The sequence below is a fragment of the Eumetopias jubatus genome, unplaced genomic scaffold (assembly GCF_037043125.1).
Source record: "Eumetopias jubatus isolate StellerSeaLion01/CBP00866 unplaced genomic scaffold, mEumJub1_p1.0 scaffold_1, whole genome shotgun sequence".
Taxonomy (NCBI): domain Eukaryota; kingdom Metazoa; phylum Chordata; class Mammalia; order Carnivora; family Otariidae; genus Eumetopias; species Eumetopias jubatus.
In genome coordinates, this window is record NW_028274807.1 from 68133276 (window position 1) to 68154224 (window position 20949).

Genomic DNA, 20949 nt, shown 5'->3' on the forward strand with positions numbered 1-20949 from the left:
TAAAGGTGAGAAGGTGATAAAAATCTCCCTGACTATAAATATCAGTAAAACGCTAGAACAGATGACCATGGGGTCCTTCTCAGCTGTTGGAGAATTAACACTTTTACTTGACAAACTTCTTTCTGCTTCTGGAGGTAGGCAGTATGGTTATGGTCTGGTAGTTCTCAACTGGGGGCAATTTTGTCCCTTAGGGAACATTTGGCAATATCTGGAGACAGTTTTTTGATTGTCACAACTTGGCATCTCGTGGGTAGAGGTCTAGCGTGCTGCTCAGCATCTCATAATGTGCAGGACAATAAAGAATTTTCCAGCCCCCAAATGTCAATAGTGCTGCGGTTGAGAAACCCTGGTATAGCCCGAAGATCATGGGCTTTGGATCAGATAGGCCTGGCACTAACCAGGGGTAGAATCTTGCGTAAATTGTTTAATCTCTCTCATTTTCAGTCTTCTGCAAAATCGGACTAAGAATGCTTATTTCACAGGTTGGGAGGATTAAATGCGAAAAATGTATAAAAAGCATCTGGCCATTTCTGACACACAGTGGTAGCGCAAGACATTCTAGCTAGTTGCCCTTGATGTTCCTGCTTTTTTAATTATTAAGTGAACATGCTTATGCAGAGGCTGGGGGATCTCCAGAAGAGGTGTTGCGTGGGGCTTTGGCTAGAGGGTGGGAGAGGATGCCAGAGAGGTGCATGATGGAATTCAGGAATCAGGAGGCTAGGGTTTGGGCTTCTGCTGTCTTTTATTCTTTCATTCAATCATTTGTTTGACAGATATTTATGGGGTGCCTGCTGTGGCCGTGTACTGTGCTATGGGGGTGTATAAAATCATTACAAGAAAGAATATAGAGAAGCAAGGGAAGGATATAAATATGCCCCTTCAGGGAGCACTTGGATAGAAGGGGTAGGAAAGGAAGACAAGCCTGTGAAGGAGGCTGAGAAGGTCAGGCGAGAGAGCAAGAGGTGAACATTCCCCTTTGCACTACTCTACTTCTCTGAATGACTTGGGCAAGTGACTTTAACATCTGTGTAAGATGAGGATAATAGCCCCCTCTCCGCTTTCTGCATAGGGCTGCTGAGAGACTCAAATAAGATACTATATGTGAAAGGTCTTTGTAAGTTGCACAGTTCTATCCAAATAGATGTAGATAGTTCCTTCTAAATCGAGCATTCTAGTACTGCACGTGCCTCTTGTGACAAGCATGATTTTATTTAATCTGACCTCTTTGGGACCTTGCCAGGCCAGGAAGAAAGCAGTCCTTCTCAGTTTGGTTTCCCAAAGAGACTGGATGGGGCACCCTTCTTACAACAGGTCAGGCCACTCCTGTTCTCTCCCCCTCCACAAAAGTATAAAAATGCCAACCCCCTGCCCTCGAGGCCCTGGCACACGGCCCTTTGCCTTCTGGAGGAGCCCAGCGAGAATGGAGTTCTTGCTTCCGCCAAGCCTCAGGTGGGTGCAGCGAATCAGTCCTTTCCTGCTCCTTCTCTGTCTGCATGCAGTTCAGACTCCTCCTGCCACTCCTTTGTGTGTGAATGACTGGCAGCAAAATAACTAGGAAATGATTGACGGCCACAGGGCTGTTGGATCGGTAGAGCTGCTTGAAATCGTGTCTACTGAGGAGTGAAGGAACAGAAAGAATCAGCTGGGAGGACAGAGGAATTAATTCAAGGAAGTAGAGAAGAAATTGTTGGAGAATTAGCTTTGTCTCCTCCCCTTCTGCCCAAGGCCTAATTATTAGAAGGGAACTGGACACTAGCTAGAAAACACGGATACAAGGGATAAACAGGTGGGAGAGTGAAAAGCAGCAGATAAACTGTGCTCTCAAGGAAGTGGTTACTTCTCGAGCTGAGGCTTGAGGATGGGTAAGATTTAGATGGGGAGGACAGAAAGTGTGTTCCCAGGCTGGAATGATGTTAGAAGGAGGTATGAAGACCCATGGCGTATTTGGGCCAGTAAATGATCTCAGAGGATGCAGGTGGAGGATCAGTGGGAGATAAAACTTAGAAGGGGGTTCGGACCAGGTGGATTGATTATGACATTTACAAACATATACTGGGCTCCCACATCTTAAAAGGCTTTGAATGGCAGGCCAAGGAGTTTGGTCTTTATTTGCAGTTTCCTTTTGGGAGCCACTAGAAATTTCTGGATGGGATGGAGGCATGATCAGGAAGCTAAATCTGGCAGCCCTATGGAGGGTCCATTGGATTGGGAGAGGAACTGCTGGCCAGCACTGGATTAGGAGACCACTGTGATAGGTTGGGGGGGGTCTGAACTTGAGATGCCACAGTGGGAATGGAGAGGAGGGGGGTGGATGTGAGGGACCTCTTGGACATAAAGTCTATGGGACTTGGCAACTTGGATGTAGAGGCGTCAAAAAAGAGGCAGTAATCAAGGATTACTCCAAAGCCTAGAGCCTGGGTGAGTGGGAGGATGGAGGTACCCTAAATGTAAATCGGGAGTTAGGAAGAGGAGGAGCAGCTATAGGGACACAGGAGGAGAGGGAGGGTTTGGGAGTTTACTTTGGGACATGTTGCATTTCAGGTGTCAGTGAATAAGCTAGGGGAGGTGTTGGTTCTGTAGGCGGGTAAGGAAGGAATCTGGAGCTTTGGAGGGAGGCCAGAGCTGGAAATACAGATTTGGGAGATATCCGTAAGAAGTTGTGGCTGGAGCTATCAGAATAGATGAGATAATAAATGAAAAGCATATACAGAGTTAAGGGCAGAGGGCCAAGGACAGGGCTGTAGGTGCAAGCGTAGGGCTGGAGGAGAACCAGGGGAGAACAGTGCATGGAGAAGGATGCTGCAGAGGTTGAGGGAGATGCGGACTGAGCACACAGCCTTGGTTCTGGAAATTGGGGGATCATTGGTAACCTTTGAAATAACAGTTTCAATCATGTAGGGGAGGTGGAATTCAAATTGCAAGGGGAATGGGGAGTGAGTGGATGGGAGGAAGTTGTGGGAGTGCATATAGATGACTCTTTGGAAAGGTTTGGCTGTGAAGGGAAGGTTAAAAATAGTGAGGTAGTTGGAGATGGGTAGCAGTGGAGGGGAGGCTTTTTTTAGGTAGGGAAGATATGTGAATACCTAGGGGTGGGGGGGAGGGAGAAGGCAGGGATGAGGAAGGGAATGAATATTTAGGAAAGAGAGAAGCAATAGTTGGAGGAAGCTCCTGGTTGGGCCTGGAGGTGTGGATCTCAAGGTCAGCAGAGGATTGAGCTTTGAGCCAGAGGAGGAGGTGGTGTAGGCAGACCTTAGTGAAGTAGCTGGCTGGAAAGGCCCTTGGCTGAGGGCACAATGGGCCCCCGTAGAGAGAGCACCCGCTGGTTGGAGGTCCAGGGGCTGCTGGTGGTGTGCTTGGGAGGGTTGCCGAAGCTGAGGGCAACTGTGAAATGGATGAGCTGGGTTGGCATGGCCCTAGGAGGCCCTTGGGCAGAGAAGCTGGGGAGCTGGCTGGGAGATCCCAAATTAGCAATCCTTTTAGAAGTGCTGGTGCCTTTCTTTTGCAGGTGGAGGTGGGATTTGCTTCAGCCTATGGTGGGGTCTGCAGAATTATCTCCTACAGGGTCTGAGGCAGAGAGGCAGGTCTCTGCAGGGGAGGGTGAGTGAGGAGAGGAGAGAGGGAGGTAGACCCACGCAAGAAGGTGTCAGGCAGCTTCAGGCAGTGTGTCTGTTGGGGATGGGACCTAATCTTGAATTTCCAGAGTTTCCTTAATGTCTCTAGAAGTCCTAGAAGAAAGAGGAAGCAGAGTAGGGCCTATGGGAGAGCCTCTTGTACATTCTCCATGAGGAGGGACACTTCATACAAGAGGGAAGATGCCAGTGAGCATGGCCCCAAAGCATTTCCTCTGACTCTCATTTTAGGGCAAAATCAAGAACTGTCATCAAGTGGGGGGTCTTATGTGGCCCTCCAGAGGGAGGAGGAGTAGGAAACAAGGGACTGGCATTACCATTACGTGGGCTATGTGGAACTGGGTTTAGAGTCCTTAGACTAGGAGGAGGTTGGATTTCCTTAGGTGTGGCTCAGTCCCTGAATCTTAGTATTAGATCAGGAACTTACTAGTGGTGTGGCTTTGTGTAAGTTACAGCCTCTCCAAGCTTCAGTTTCTTCATCTATAAAATGGGTAAAAAAAATCCTTACCTCTCAGAATTGTTTGGTGTGTATAGATATAGTATATATTGTGATAGTTATGTGCATATTATAAATAGTAATAGAAATGGGATTACATTATAATAATAGAATAGAATTGTGTATGTATGACTATATTACACATATATTACAATCATATTACTAGTTAGATGAATCTTTTTATTTTCCAAATGATGAAATTATGATGCTTCAATAGCTTCCTTCTTCCCTCCCCTCCCTTCCTCTCTTCTCTCCTTCCCCCTTCCCTCCCTCCCTCCCTCCCTCCCTTCCTCCCTCCCTCCCTTCCCTAACAGTGTAGAGATAGATAAGGATGGAATTTTTAAGCTTGCAATTACAGTTATTCCAGGGCATGGCAGGCAGGGACTGGGAATGTAGCTAAAATCCCCTCCTTTTACACTCTTACCCCGCAGCGAAGGACAATGGGCATCTCTGGGGGGTGGGGAAAGAGTATTGAGTTGGCAGCTGGACAGTGGGCCTAGGAGGAGGCCCGGGAGACTGGCAGATGGTTAATTGGATGTGACAAAAGGGGGCTGGGAGGAGGAGTCTGGGGTCTCCTGGGGGATTTGTGTCTCCGACTTCTTACTGTCCTGGAAAGGAGGTTGTGAGGAGAGGGAGGAGTGGCTCCAGAAACAGTTGGGGAAAAAGATTGGCAGGACTCCATGTTGGGTGTATGGCCATGGAAAGACAGAGTGCCATTGGCAGTAATGTCACAGCTTTAATTTGGTGGGTGGGTGCAAGATGTTAAGTCTCTTCTGTGTACCCCAGTGCATTGACACATAACATGCTCAGATACTTGGATATAAAGAGAATGCTTAACCAAATATTGGAACAGTATAATTTTCTAGCCATTCTTTTTGATCCCAGCCACTGAGTTTTGACAGCTAAATATCATTATGACTTTTGATGAGAACTGGACAAAGAACTGATCAATTTTAGCAGAGTATCAGATTTCAGTGAACGGACCTCTTCATTTATTCTTGCACTCATTCATTTAAGTGTCAGACACCTGCTGGGCACCTACTAAGTGCCAGGCCCTGGGAGTACACAAACAAGTGAGAAATAATCTTTCCCACAGGAGGCTAACAGTCTGGTGGGATTGACTGACACATAAACAAACGATCTCAGTGTAGCATAGTAAGCGCTCTAAAGAGGATTGCCTGTTGTACGTTGAAAGTAGAGAAGAAGGACCAACAGCCTCACCTGGATGGTTGTGGGACTTACTGAAGACGGGGTGCTAAGGATGGAACAGATGAGGAGGTGGTGAAAATGAAGACAGACCACTGCTCCAGAAGTCTGGTAGTAAAAGTAAGGAGAAAAAGGAACTGTTAATTGAAGGGACATTTTGCGAGTACGGGTAGTGTTCGGTTTCTTGATCACAGTGTGATCTGTTTGTAAAATTTCAGAGACCTATAAACTTATGTGTGTAATTTTATGCATACAAGTTGTACTTGAATAAAGACTTTTAAAAGGTGATCAGGTCCAGTGATTTTTTTTTTATTGTCAGAGAAAAATCTTTGAATGTTGAAAAAGTCATGGGAGGAGACAATGGTAGAGAATAAAAGGTAGTTTGTGGGTGGGTGAGATACCAGGGTGGGTACTAGCTTCCTCAAACTTCGGAAAAGCATAAGATTCCCGGTTAAGAGGTTATTTCTAGAATGGAGGGACAGTTCTTCCTCTGTGGCTATGAGGAAAGACCAGGTTGTTTATAGGTCAGATGCTAGAGCTCTTATTAAACTGACCTCCATCTTCTTCGCAAATGGGAGCCAAGGTTATCTGACCGACTGAGGGTTGCTGAGAGCCTAAGAAAAGAGGAGGTGAACTGGATCCATTCACTGGAGAATGATCTGTCCATTTGAGTTTGGGGTGGGCTGGGTGTGCAGGCTTCTGCATCTTGCTCAGCCTTGGAGGCTCTGGAGTGGATGCGACAACAGTGGACTGTTGAGTCCTTGGGTGGTGACTTGGACAAGATGTGGTGAGGACCAGACTTGTTTGGAAACTAGCCTCTTCCCCAGACCTTACTAAACATTGATGACTCTAGGCCTTTTGGAGGCCTCACCCTAGAAAATGGTCATATCTGGTTTCCCCATATAAGCTGTGCATACCTTTTGCTTTGGACTTATTTGTATTCTCAACACCCAGATCAGTGCCTTGTGGATAATATTTGCTTGTTTAGTATTTGTTGGCTTGATTTTTTTTTAAAGAGCTATTTATTGGTGTGTGGGTCATTTGGGAGTTTTATAATGAAACACTATACTAAGGAAATGAATCATTTTTTTGTGGACAGGCAATTCTACCTTTTTTGTGGACAGGCAATTCTACCTTAAAAGGTGCATACCTTTTGCTTTGGACTTATTTGTATTCTCAATACCCAGATCAGTGCCTTGTGGATAATATTTGCTTGTTTAGTATTTGTTGGCTTGATTTTTTTTAAAGAGCTATTTATTGGTGTGTGGGTCATTTGGGAGCTTTATAATGAAACACTATACTAAGGAAATGAATCATTTTTTTGTGGACAGGCAATTCTACCTTAAACAAAAAGACTTATGAAATCAATATTGACTATGAAATATAGCCCACAACTCTTGTTGCTTCTGGATTAATTAGAGGGGGCCCCTTTTATTGCTTGTGATGTTCATGTATTTCAGAGGCACTGGAAAAGTAAAGATGCACTCTTCTTTCAGAAAAGTGCATGTAGAAAAGCCCAGGTAGAAAGTTCAAACACGCAAATGGATTAATCAATATTGAGTGAGCGTCTGCCATGTGCCAAGTATCATGCTAGATTTTAAGGGTACTCCTAAAGATGGGCAGCAAATAGTCCCTCTTTTTGAAGAATTTATGGTCTTATTGAGTTATGGGGACTGATATAGGAAAAAATGGCTAATTGGAGATCATTCAGAAAGGGAGTTTCACTTATTTATTGATTCATTTAATATGTGTTTATTGTCTATAAACTAAAAGATAATTAACTTAAAAAGTGGTAAACAAGGTTTCATTTAGGGAGATTTGATTTTTGGTATAGTTCCATAGAACATTTATTTTTTATCCTGAAGTTATTTTTCTATTGTAAAAGTAATGCTGGCTCACTGTAGAGTATTTGGAAAATATGATGTGTAAAGGATAGAAAGGTCACTGTAAGCGCATCACCTAGAGACAACCCCTGTTTGTTAATTTGAGATATTTCCTTGTGGTCTTGCTTCCTAGGTGCACTTTCTCCCTTGATCTGTGGTTTGTTTTTTGATCATTAAATTAAGGTGAAAAACAAATTGGGGGGGGTGGTAGACTCTTTCCTAAATGCAGCCATGTTCCCAGTTAATATAAATGTATGATATACCAGACATTCATAAGCCAATTACCCTTTATATGAGGATAATGTAGGAAGACAGAGGATCTGCTGGTTGTTTGGAGGGATAAAGGCATTGACACTTATTATTGTAAAAAATAGTTATGCAAAACAAAAGTACCGTATCTGTGGTCAAAAGTGAATGCTCTTTCTCTCTCTTCCTCCCTGATGTTAAGATAAATTCAACATTAGTTCTTGATGCATCAAGAACTAATGATGTAATGTATGGTGATTAACATAACAATAAAAAATAAAAAAAACCAAACTAAATCCTGCAAAAAAAAATAAAAAACACATACTCTTCAAAAAAAAGATAAATTCAACAGACATATATGCCTGTTACATATAAAAATACATGTTTATACAAATGCATAGTTAGCTTTGTTATTGTATTTAACAAAAAGAGAATCATGCTATGCCTGTTATTCTCCAACTTGCTTTTATCACTTTATAATCATGGACATTTTTCCATGTCAGTACATATAATTCTACCTCGTTTGTTTTGAGAGTTGTGCTACATTCTGTTGTATGGATGTGCCATGTTTTATTTAACCATTCTCCTAATGATGGACATTTATAACCCAGCTTTTCTGTGGGCCAGTGTTTGATCTGAGACATTATTTTGTCCGAAGAGTAGCAAGAAGGGTCACCCATTATTTGATCCTTTTCAAATGTGGCTGTAGGATAACTATAGGTTCAACATGTTTTTCTGCTTTTATCCTCAGAAGAGAGGGAGGACAGCCAGTCCCTGTTCTCTGAAGGATAACTTTCTATGTAATGTTTAAGGACACTTTTGTTAGTGACATTTAAATAAATGGTCCAGGGCGTTAGCCTCTTTTGCTGTGTGCCTTTAAGTGACTTAGGAACCAGATTTGCAGTCACCAGTAGCCAAAAAAAAAAAAAAAAGCCACATGTATTCTGTGGGCTTGAGTGAAAGTTAATTCCAATACCACAGGTATGGAAGTGCTTTAGGTTGTGTGTGCAAAAGCCATAGTCTGTGTTTGCCTAGAAGAATTTAAGGATTGGAAGGAGACCTTGGTTTCCAGTTCTACCCGCCATTAATTAGCTCTGTGACTGGGCCAAACCAGCTAACATGTCCGTTTTTACAGATGGGGCCTCTCTTTCCTCATCTGAAGAAAGAGGTAAACATACTTGTACTGCCATACCTCATAAGAATAGTATGAGATCAAGTGGGATAATAGAAGGAGAATGCTTTGGGCAAACAAAATTGCTGACTAAATGTCAGCATTTTTGTCAGTTTTGTCAGCTGCCTTTCTCTGGGCTCTCCCTTGGGTTTGAGTGTGGTTGAAAGCTGAGCTAGGGGACTTGGATGGGAGTGACAGCCCGTACTGCATTTGAGGACTGTACATTTTTTCATGTCTGGTAGGAAATTGGCAGCACCAGGGATGGAGTGAAACGTTTCATGATATGTTCCATTTGCTTTTGGAAGAGACACATGTATGTAAGAATGGAAGAGTGGCTCACCTAACTGCCCAGAATGGCTGAGGTTTTCTTTCTGATGGGTGACAGTGTGGCTCAGTTGCACACTTACTCCTTATTACCCAAATGTGTGAAGGAAATGTAGATTTTAAATTTTCTAATGTACAGCTCATCTTTCTCATGAGATCCTACCCCAACTTGACTAGTTTATAGTATATCAAGTTTTTTTTTCCTTTCTCTTCTTGGATTAGGTTTTTTTTGATGATTGTTCTTTCCGGTAAATTGCTCAGTCACCCAGATTTCCTCCCACTCTCCCACTTCTCTTTAGAATGGGGCCTGAGTGTGTAGAGGTGTACACATGAACTTGTGGTGGTAGTGGTGGGGACAGGGAGAGAAGGGTGCTTGGAGCCTCTGAATAATGACTGGTCTGGTCTGTTCTGATCCTTGTACCGGTACTTGCAAAGGTGTGTGGCTAGACCTGTCTTGCTTTTTGGGGTATTGTGTTGATACTCAGCACTAACATTCAAATTCTGACTATCTGCCGGTGGAATCAAAGTTCTGACCCCAGGCCTTTGTCTGGTCACTGACTCTCTGAGCACCTCGGAGTACCATCATCAGAGAACAAAGTAATATATGGTTCCCCAGCTCACTCAGTGCCAACTGTGAGAAGTCAGAAGCTCTGAACCTGGCTCACCTAAGTAGGTACCCACCTTGGCCAGTGTTGTGCCTTTGTCCCCTCACCTCCACACCATGTGGATCATGGTGTGTGACTCATTGGTAGGCATTCTCCTAGAGGCCCACATCTTCCTCTGAAGTGGTCTTAGGATGCTCCGGTGCCTTCACACTTACTGGGATATTATCTTCTAAAGCTTCCTCCTTACAATCTGATTGGGCATTGAGGTGGGCTTATAGGAGGAGGCCAAGACCCTGGAGTCTCATTTCCTAGACTGAAACTTTCCCATGTTCCCCTGATGCTTGATCCTTCCCTCATGGCAAGAATCTCTCTTATGTCACATCCTGAGTACTCTTTACCTCTTGTTTAAAGTGACCTCAGTGGTTAAGTCCACCCAGTCTGGATCTTGATATGTTAATGGGAGTCTGAGAATTCAAGCAGTATACTAAAAAAATCCTATCCTGGATGTCAAGAGCTGAACATTGATGCTTTCTCTTTGTCTGCTACTGTAACTAACCCTAAACTTCCATGAGGTAAATAGATGCTTCTGGCAAGAGTAAAGGGAGGTTAAATATATGTTAGGACATGTGAAAGAAAAAAATACATTTTAAAAAGTATTACCCAATAACTTTGGGGAGAAAAGTTTAGAAATGGGGCTTCATGAGGATTCCATCTATACACATGGGTGTGTTTGTGTGCACATAAACATTCAAGGGTGTGATGATGTTGATTCTTCCTGCAAGCATGTAGGGAGCACTTCTGACATCCCTTGCACTGTGGTACAGAGGGGAGTATGGTACAACCTCTGTCTTCAAGGAGCTCCCAGTCTTAGGAGAACGAGAGGGTGGCAGTGGATCATATACAGAGCCACACTGCTGGATCCTGCCTTCCCAGATGTTGGTGTGTCAGTCTGGTAAACACAACTGATGTTTCAGTTAGAGGCCTTAATGGGCCTGGTGTCCCCTTACCTTGCTTGGTTCTGCTTTCTGAGTCTCTTCAGTCCCCTAAAATGGCCAGGTCTAGTCATTTTTGCTTTTTCCAAATAAAGCTAACTCCTTTAACATCAGCCTAAGTTTCCGTGAACATATTCTATAGAAAGGCCATGGTAAACAAGATCAATTTAAATCGATAATAAATAAAAAGAAAATAAAGTCCAATTTGGGCTTGTTGCTCTGCTTCTTCCATGGTGGAGTTGTTTGTTGTTTTTAACTAAAATTCTTTTATCTCTTTTAGCACAGGAAAACTTCCATATTTTATATAGTGCTTCCATTCCAAGGCTCCGGGGCTCAAATAGCCCTAGCAGCTATGAGCAGTTTCTATTTTGACCAGGAAAAATGGGAATTCTGGTCTCTGTGAAGGTGGCCTAAACTGGGAGACTGACAAGTCAGATGGGCCAGGAAAGTACAGAGCAAAAATAAAAAAGCAGGTAAATGATGACGCCAGATGATTGGATCCAAGTAGAAAGAGTAGTAGGCTGGGTGCCAGGAGAATAGTAGTATTATTGGTAAGCTTGGTAAATCCCTTGCCCTTTCTGAGACTGATAAGAGTGTTGAGCTAATTGGGCTTGAGTGCATTCTGAGCCAACTGGACAACAGAAAAGTCAGCAGGGATAGAAATCAGGTGGTAAGTAGTCTCAGGACATTTATGTCCTGGTTCTGTTTCCATCCTTCTGAGGCTTTTTGTCTCTGCAGCTAGAGACTGTGTAGTCAGTCCACCTGGTGTCAGAGCTCGTAGGTGACCCAGCATCTTTGCTTGGTAAAGATGAGCTCTAATTTCCTTGGGGAGAGTCATCCTGGTGTCAGTAGTGGCCTCAAACTATTTTGGCCCTTAGAATATTTTGGAAGACAGACCACATTTCTGGGACTTCTGGGCTTGTGTTGAAAAACCTACACTTTCTCAGCCTGTTCCTTTGGATTCCAAGCCTGTAAGTAGAGATGTACCTTAACACCCTACATAATGCCTTTCCTCAAGGTTCTATCAGAGTTGCTCTGCCAAGGCGCAAGGAGGACTAACTTACTGATCTTCCTGCCAGGTCGTGTCCTTGAACTTGTCTTCTTTTGAGTCAGGTAGAGAAGATGGTGAAAGCAATCCAAAAACCTACATTTCCCAGGGCATGTGCAAACCCAGCCCAGCCACATCATCTCAAAAGGAGGCACTAGGCAATTAAGCAGCTATTTTGGCTTTCTTCTACGTTTCCTTCCACCTAGAACCCCTTCTCCTTTCCTGCACATTCTTTAGACCATCAGAGAACTCACATTTTGATAGAGGGAAACATTCCATTTTTAAGTAGTACAATAAAGCATTCCAGGTACATGATAGGACTACACTAGTAAAATGCAGGGACACAAATTGGGGAGTGGGGAAGCCTATTTAGGCAGATGTGGTGGTGATCATAGAGGAAGTTGTACTTAAATGGCAATTGGAAGATGAGCTCATTATCCAGAGTGACAGGGTGGGGAGGGGTATCCCTGGCACAGGGAGAAGGGCGGGCAAAGGCAGAGAGTTGTGCAAGGTCATGGAGAGTTGGATGTTATAAGTAAGAGGGACAGGAGATGCTTGTGAGATCTTGGATTTTCATATTCCAGGATTTGGACTCTATCCTGTAAGCGGTGGGGAAGCATAAAGGAGTGAGGTGATGGAATAAAAATTATAACTTAGGCCAGGACCGTATTGGAAAAAGGGGCAAAATTGGAGATAAAAATTCTAGTTAGGAAACTACTGAAAGATAGTTGATGACACGGGGATGTAAGGGTGGTGGACTGTAGGGTTGAAGGGGAAGTAGAGTCTCAGACAATCAACAGGGTTTTGGCTTGGGTTGTGGGTAAAGGGGGATAGTGCTTTCACCAAGCCTGGCACCGTGGGAATCACACTGGCATCTGAGGAACATTTCACAAGCTACTAGGGCTTTCTACTGTGAAGGGGTTTAGCACTGCTTCATTCTTCTACTTCTTTAAACATTTTGAATATAAAACATAAACAAAATGACTGAAGGCTGGACAATTATATACCCAGACATCTTCTCCCATGAGGGTGGTTAGTCTGCATGCCCGTGTATGTGCATGTATGTGCTTGTGAGCACGTGTGTGTTGTTGCTTATGGTTTGGATGCAAATGTGTGTGCTGCTTTCATCATACTGGGTTCTCAACACAGTATCATTTTTCAGCATTAAAATTCCCATCACCTCCCAGAAGTGCTCCCTTTAGGATCCATTTCTGCTTGGCTCAGTGTGCACAAACATTCCAGTGGGATTGATTGCTTGTGTCAAATTAATTTTTTCCCTTCCCAGGGAGTGTCTGCCATGTGCAAAGTGGGGAAATCCCTAGGCCTCTAGCCATATGCAAGTTCAGATAGACACGTAAAGTCAGGCTTGGGTCAAGAATTGGCCTAGATGGCCACAGAGGCTGCACCTGGATGCTTAAGCCACTTTCCCCAGCATGCTTTGTGACTGTTCCTAGGCAACAGGAAAAGTTGAAGCTGGGTAGAAATGGCTGCAGATGAGAAGCTTGCATCTTTGCAGTATTAGCTGTGGTACAACTTCCTCCTCTATGTCCCATTTTCCTGTGACTAATTTCTATAAAGCTTGCAGAAGCCTCTGGAAGCAAATGGAGAAAATGCTGACTATCCTTCACCTGACTGCTGGGCAAACCTCAGAGAGGAGCTCTGGGGTGGTTTTCTTTTTGGCCCCAGTGCTGGTGCTTTCCTGTAGTTTTGGTGGACCCTCAGAATGGACTTTCCAGGCCTTTTCCTAGCAGGTAGCCCTGAGTTGCATGGTGCTTAGCCAGCCAGTCTTACCACATTGTGCCTGAATCCAGGCACCAGATCAGCCGCCTTTCCCATAGTTGGAACCGTTGGTTAATTGACCTGTGTACACCAGGGTGGTCTAGGCTATACTATCCACGAATGAACTAATTAGTATCTCAGCAGTTGAAGCTTTGTGAGATGTGTAATAAAGTCTCCCTGAGAATGGTTATGTATTCTTTTCCTATAACCTGAAATTCTGGAAGTCATGATTAGCATTCATTAACTCTTAAGTTCAGCTTTGTAGGTTATGGTTATCAGTAGGTCCAACCAGAGTTTTCTTATGAGTTTATTGTTTCTAGTCTAGTTGAATATAGCTCTTTAATGAGTGCAGTTATGGCAAATATCTTAGCTCATTCCATTAACTACTAGCCTTCATAACCTTTGGAACTTTAGGAGGTCTGGTGAATTCCTCATCCCAAAGGGTAAAATGCTAAAATATCCACATTATCTGGTGTGGCAATTACTTCCTTTGGTGCATGTATGTGGGATTTGGATTCCATTTGCCAAGAACTTTTACATAAATCAATAACAAATGATTTTTAGCATTCCCCAACAGATTCTGTAATGTATCACTTCTAGTGGAGGGCACACATCAGACTTGGTTATGCAATTTAATTCTCTATAATTCTCATAGAATCCGATTGTAATGTCTGGTTTTTGAGCCAGGACAGCTGGACTGCTGGAGGGGTACCGGGTTCACAGAAGTCTGCTAAGCTGTGGTCAGAGTGGTTCATCCTCACCGCCTCTCATGCCATCCCGACGTGTCTCTTGAATCCAAAAGGAGGTCATCTAATTTCTTCTCTCTACCCAGTTCCTAAACTCTTACAGTCTTCCAATATGTTCTGCCTAGTTTGTTTTGATATATTTATTTGATTTGTTATTCACAGAGGTGATACTCTGACTGAGATGTTTTTCAGACCTTCCTAATTATTTTATCTAGCGTTATGCTCGACATTAAATAAGCATATCTGTGACTTTCCCCTTAGCTTTTAGTTTTCCCCATGAGAAAGACAAGGCAGCTGCTCAGATGGGGTCCTTTCTGACAGACCCATAGCCAAGTATGCGATCGTGTGCTTCCTTAGGTTTCCCAGAGACCCTACGACCATAGAACTCTAGATTTGGCAGGACCTGCTGCCGGAAGTGGCACCATGAAATCCAACCCTAAGTCTCTTCCATGTAGAGCAGAAGGGCAATTCCTTTAGGACTCTGTCACGCACTCTGGTGGGTGCCATTTTTTTTTCCTATGCCAAAACTTTTAAATTCTTATGCATTTAAATAGTTCTGTATCCAGGTACACATTTTATTCCTTCCTTCCAGACTCTTGATATGTGCACTCCTGAGGCTTTGTTCTCTGGGACTTTTCCATTTCTGGGCTGTGGAATTCAATTTTATCTCCCCATACATCAGCTTAGATGGTGATAACCTTGCAAATTCCTGGAGAGCCTTTGTGGAGGTTAAGAACAAAGGAGGTAATTTATCTCTTCAAGTGTCAGGGCTTTTAACCCTATGTTTTTCATCCTGTCCTTTAGGGTTGTGTAACTTTTTGCTGTCCCTTGCCCTGCATGTCATGTGTATGTTGTAGTTGGGGCTGTGCTTTCCAGATGCTGCTCAGCCCTTGAAAGGAAATTCATCTATGATTATTTTATTTTGGGGGAGACTCATCCCAAAACATGAACAGTGGAAGGCTGCTCTGCTTTGGATGTCAGTAGAGACCTTCTCAAGTCTGCTGGCGTGCTTGTGGCATAGACTATGGCTGCAGTGTGGTACAAAGGTGCATGTCTCCAGTCTGGAGTTGAGGGCCTGGTGTGCTTTTCTCAGCTCTGTGCTGGCCTTCTGTGTGCTCTCTATAAAGTGAAGGTGATGAAATGGATGATTACTGAGGTTCCTTTCTTCTCTAAGTCATTTTGAGGTCTCTTTGAGAATCTACGTAGGAGAAGGTCCTCCTTTGCTTATCTCAACTCTGAGAAAATGCTGGTCCTATGAAGATTGACGGGGGTGGGTCCCTGTCTTTGCACATGACATACAACATTCAGAATAAATTGCCACCGGCTGATCTGTTCCTAGCCATTAGAAATCCACCAATAACTGAACTCCTAGCCTTGCCAATCTCTGGGTGAGCTGTACAGAATAAATTCTGAGCCAGTTATAGTATCCTTAGTTCATACTTTTATAGGACCTGCCAAATATTTATGGGCTTCCTAAGAAAGTGCAGTCAACAATTTGGGGGTAGCTATAATCTATTTATAACAACTACTCTTAAACATGGTTTGTTTCCTCTCCTGGTCTGTAAAGAAGATTTTTAAAAGGAGAAAAAATTTGTTTCACTTTTCTCAGAGCCTCCGACTTCTTTAAATTGGGTATTTGGCAAATCTTTTTCCCCAGAGATAATTTGTCTTGCCTGGCCCTGCCAGATCTTTTCCCTCCCTATTAGAGGGAGTTTTAACTTCCATTGATTTATACTTTACGACATTTGGCTTGGTCAAGAGCTGGTGGGGAGGGTAGTTGCCAGAGAGCTCCTTCCTCTGGACATTAGCCTCCAGGACCATATCCTGTTCTTTTTTTTTAGAGCCGCCCCCCCCCCCCCCCATCGTCTGCTACTCTATCTTGAGATACAAGTATTATTCTGGAAGCTGGGCAGAGGGTGAGAAACTGGGACTGAGGAAGCAGAAGCAAGGTTTAAAGGTCAAGAAATTCTCCAAGTCTGTAGAATGATCAACAGTCAGACTAGAGAGGGTAGCCAGGTCAGCGTGCACCCCAAACTCAGATTTGGGACAGCAAGGGGCCAGGGAAGAGGAAGATAGATAAAAGCCAAGAAGGTGAAATGGTAGAAGGTCAGTCAAGGAAAGCAGTAAAAGATCCACTCAGCACCCAAGGGGTCTGCAGAAGCTGAAGGGGCAGCAGGAGAAGAGATGGTTGCGAGTTCCAGCTGCAGAAGACTTATTGATTGAGGCATCTCCTCCCTGTGTCCCTGTCCCCTACATGTACAGATGCCAGCTCCCAAGCAGGAGGAGCCCAGTGAGCACACCTGGCTGTCGTCAGCTGCTGTCCCTGAACCTCCCTCTGGATCAAGTCATTCCATGAGGCTCTGCCATTTCTGCTTCTGGGCCTTCTGTTTTCTCCATTTAGTGAACCTGCCTGTGTCCAGGCTATTCCCTAAGTCTGAAGTTACAATTTGAACGTTCAAACTATCTGACTATGTTAAGAAAGTGAGACATGGGGCATCCCATTTCCCCACAGAACATTATCCTTTAGCCCTAGAGAGTCTTCATATATGTAACTTTCCCCTTCAGTTCATGATAACAGAGCTACTACCTGTGTTTCTCTGTTTCTTTGGCTGATGCCACATCTTTGTGTTGAGTCCTTGGGTGCAGTTAACTGATTTTGATGGGTGGGCCAGGTGCTCTTTCTGGCCACAGATACAACAGAGTGTACCTTGAAGAGGCCCATTTATCTTGGTGCTTTTACTCTGTAGGCATGGTGGGGCTTTATTGTTTTTTGATCCAAACTCTCCCGTGGGTTATTGTTTTCTTCCCCCTTGAGCTTGCAAGTTTGGACGTTACACTGCCTCAGGCTTTGTAGTCTTGACTTGCAATTGGATTTTTCTGGGATTTCCTACCAGAATTGATCCAGCCCAATGAAATCAATGGGCTTCCCTTTATTTTTTTAAATTTTTTATTGTTCTGTTAATCACCATACATTACATCATTAGTTTTTGATGTAGTGTTCCATGATTCATTGTTTGTGCATAACACCCAGTGCTCCACGCAGAATGTGCCCTCTTTAAGACCCATCACCAGGCTAGCCCATCCCCCCACCTCCTCCCCTCTAGAACCCTCAGTTTGTTTTTCAGAGTCCATCCTCTCTCATGGTTCCTCTCCCCCTCCGACTTACTCCCCTTCATTCTTCCCCTCCTGCTATCTTCTTCTTCTTCTTTTTTTTTTTTTGACATATACTGTATTATTTGTTTCAGAGGTACAGATCTGTGATTCAACAGTCTTGCACAATTCACAGCGCTCACCATAGCACATACCCTCCCCAATGTCTATCACCCAGCCACCCCATCCCTCCCACCCCCCACCACTCCAGCGACCCTCAGTTTGTTTCCTGAGATTAAGAATTCCTCGTATCAGTGAGGTCATATGATACATGTCTTTCTCTGATTGACTTATTTCACAATGAGTTTCCCTTTAATATTTGTCTTTGCATCCTTTACTTACAGATTTAATGTCTCCTTCAGCCTTTTCTATTGGATCATCATCCTCCAGATCTAGAGTTGTAATGTTTTTTGTTTTGTTTTTTTAAGCATCTAGGTCAAAGTTTGAATTTTGGAAGTGGCTTTTTAAAATGTAATGTGAAAAATGTCACTTTGTGTCAGTTGTTTTTTTGTTTTGTTTTTGAGAGAGAGCGTGGGAACTGGGCACAGAGGGAGAGAGAGAAAGAATCTTAACTTAAGCAGGCTCCGTGCCCAACGTGGAGCCTGACATGGGGCTCAATCTCACCACCCTGAGATCATGACCTGAACTGAAATCAAGAGTTGGATGCTTAACCAGCTGAGCTACCCAGGCACATCCCCTGCCCTCTTTTTTCTTTTTCTGAGAGAGAGAGAGTGTGTGTGTCAAGTGTTGGTTAATACCGGGTTGACTCCAGCTCTGGTTCCATTGGGTATATGCTCCTCATAATCCTCCCCTTGCAGAGACTTTCAGTATATATAAAAAGCAGAGATTGTGTAGGGCAGAGGTTCCCAAACTTTCTCAGCACATGGTACTTTTATGTCTCACTGATTTTCCCATGGCACCCTTAGGCCAAACAAGACACTTAACAGATCTGTTCATGAAGTAGTTATTAATAAGCACTTAACAATGTAGTAGCCATTTGAAAAAGTAATACATATAAATTGAGAGGAAAGTATTTTTATTTCATTCTTTAATAACCACAGTTACTTACTACTGAGACATATGTGCTGGTTGGGCACTGTACAACTTCTCAGGTCTTAGAATCAGATTAGGTATTACTCCCATCATTTCCTGCTCTGTATCGATTGTGTTTGCTTTTTATCATAGCAACTGCCCCAAATCCAGTTTTGCAAAGATCTGATGTCATTTAAAGGAATGAAGTATAATTTAATGTCAAACTGAGAACTAGCTTTTGCTAGTAGCTAGCCATGTGGTGTCTGACAGATGTCAAACACTGATATATTTCCCTCAAAAATTTAAACATCCAATGGAACCAGTATGAATTTGCTGTGGTGCCTGGGTGCCACATAGTTTGGTGCATAGTTTGGGAACCACGGGGATAGTGGCACAAGTGCCGGGGAGTCTTTTCTGGAGGTGATTTTAGTTACTTTTTATCGCCGCAGCCTGGTTGCCAGACATCTCTTGAGTATTCTTTCGCTTGCAGGTGGCCATGATTCTCCAGGAACGCTTTCTCTCCACTCTCCATCTGCTTTACTGACTGTTCTTGAGGCCGATTTGCACTTATGAGAGCCTGTGTCAGAGATCCCTTTCATGAGACAGGGCTATATCTTGCCCCTGCAAAAGAGAGGAGGGGAGGGGAGTTGGGGTGGGGCTGGAGGGTCATAGTCAAGACCAGCAATGGAATTTACAGGGCCTAGTACCAAATGAAAATGTGAAGCCTCTTGTTCAAAAACAGGAAAAAAATGCCGTTAAAGGTGTTAAAATATAAAGCCTTTCCTTTCTCCCATGGTCTCTCTCTTGACCTGTCATGGTGTTTTTTAATGTTGTGCACCTTTAGCCACGTGCAGACTCTCACAGGTGCCCGGCCCCTCCTGCTTGTCATTTGGGCTGCTGGGTCCTGCCAGCTTTGGGACTGATCCCCTGGCCAGGGCCAGAGAGGTTGATCCAAGACTTTCCCTTTTCCCATGGGCCCATGCTTCAACCTAGAGTGGATGGGCTACCCCCAAGGATATTGCCAGCACAGGGACATGCTAGCCACCTGGATTGCAGGTGAGTGTTGCCCACTGAGCATGCTGTGGTGTGGCCAGCCTGGAGGAGCGATGGCTGCCACCATGCCCTGTTTTGTCATTGTGGGTGTGGGTGTGTGATGTTGATTCCCTCTCCCCCGTGTTTGTGCTCAGGCCCCTGCTAGGGCCTGGGGATGGAGAGGCCAGGCAAGGCCCAGGGCCCCTGGGATGTAAGGAAATGGGTGGCTGAGAACCTGTCCCTGGAAGGTAGCCTGTGTATAAGCCTAAGCCCCAGTCCTCTGGCATAGGCTCCATTTCCCATCAGATTTCACTTACAAACACAGATTCAAAGATTAAATTATTAAGAATTTTGAGAGTTCACCACAGAGTATTAAATCCCAAGCATGGGGCCTTCTGAGTGCAGAGTCCTATATAACTACACACCCATTAAGCCAAAAATGAGGGTTGCTAAGGAGGGTAGCAAGTACCCAGACATGGCCAACTGAGCACACATGTCCCTGTCATAGGCCACACTGCCTATAGTTGCCCCAAGATAAATAGAAAAGACTGAGTCAGTAACTTTCTGTGTGTCTCTTCTTCGAACAGAAGCCTGTAATCCTTGGGGAGGCTTATGCTGCCTTGGACTGAGCAAGTTGAGCTCCCAGTGGTTGAGGAATTCACTAAACTGTGGTTCATTAGCTGCGTTCACATCTCTGGAAATATAGCCAGTTTGTATTGAATCTCACCATGTGTCAGGCATCACATAAGTGCTTTACCTACAGCAACTCATTTAATTCTTGTAACAAACCCATTTTACAGATGAGAACACTGAGGTCAAATGATTTGCTCCAAATCCCACAGTACATAAGTGACAGAGCCACGTTTTGAAGTCAGATAGCATGGTAGCAGGTCCCACCTCAGAGCCAGCATGCCCTTCTCTTCTGGGGGTAATCCAAGTGTCGTCCACAATAATGGTGCTACATTCATCTCTATTTCCCAATCCCCAACAAAATACATAAGTGCTGTATTTCCAAAGACATTATTTTTAATTTGAAAGTTTTTTCAAAATGAAATAATCTTCTAATTTACTAAATGTGGTTTTAAGAAAAGTATGTGTGTGCATCTTTTTAAATCCCCAGTTTCCATCATCCCATCACACTCCCAACCAGGGCCTAGGCTTGAGATGTCTTAGCCCCATTTTGTTCTGGGCTCCATCCCTGCACACCGTCAGTAGGCGTGTAGTGGCCTGAATCTGGAGACAGCGATGCAGCCAGTCCACTCACTTCATACCGCACGGCCCAGGAAACCAGGCTATGCTGCTGCTTTCTGCGGCACACTTGCTCGTTGTAAAGAAATAGACTGTTGATTTAGAACAGCACAAGAGCAGTTATTGTACTTTCTAAGATCTTGCTACTCGAAGGTGGATTGCAAATCAGCAGCCTCAGCATCACCTGGGAGCTTGTTAGAAATGCAGGATCTCAGGCCCTCCCAGGCTTGCTGAATCAGATTCTGCATACTAAAAAGAGCTTCATGTGATTCATTTGCACATTAAAATTTGAGAAGTACTGTTTAAGCCTCTCTGTGTGTGTGTGTGTGTGTGTGTGTGTGTGTGTGTGTATGTGTGTCTAT

The 20949-nt window shown here is 44.0% G+C and overlaps 1 protein-coding gene across 6 annotated transcripts in view; it reads left to right on the forward strand.

Moving 5' to 3' along the window:
* KALRN (kalirin RhoGEF kinase) overlaps positions 1-20949 on the forward strand; it is a 694375-nt gene that overhangs the window by 5884 nt on the left and 667542 nt on the right. The gene's annotated exons all lie outside the window — the stretch shown is intronic.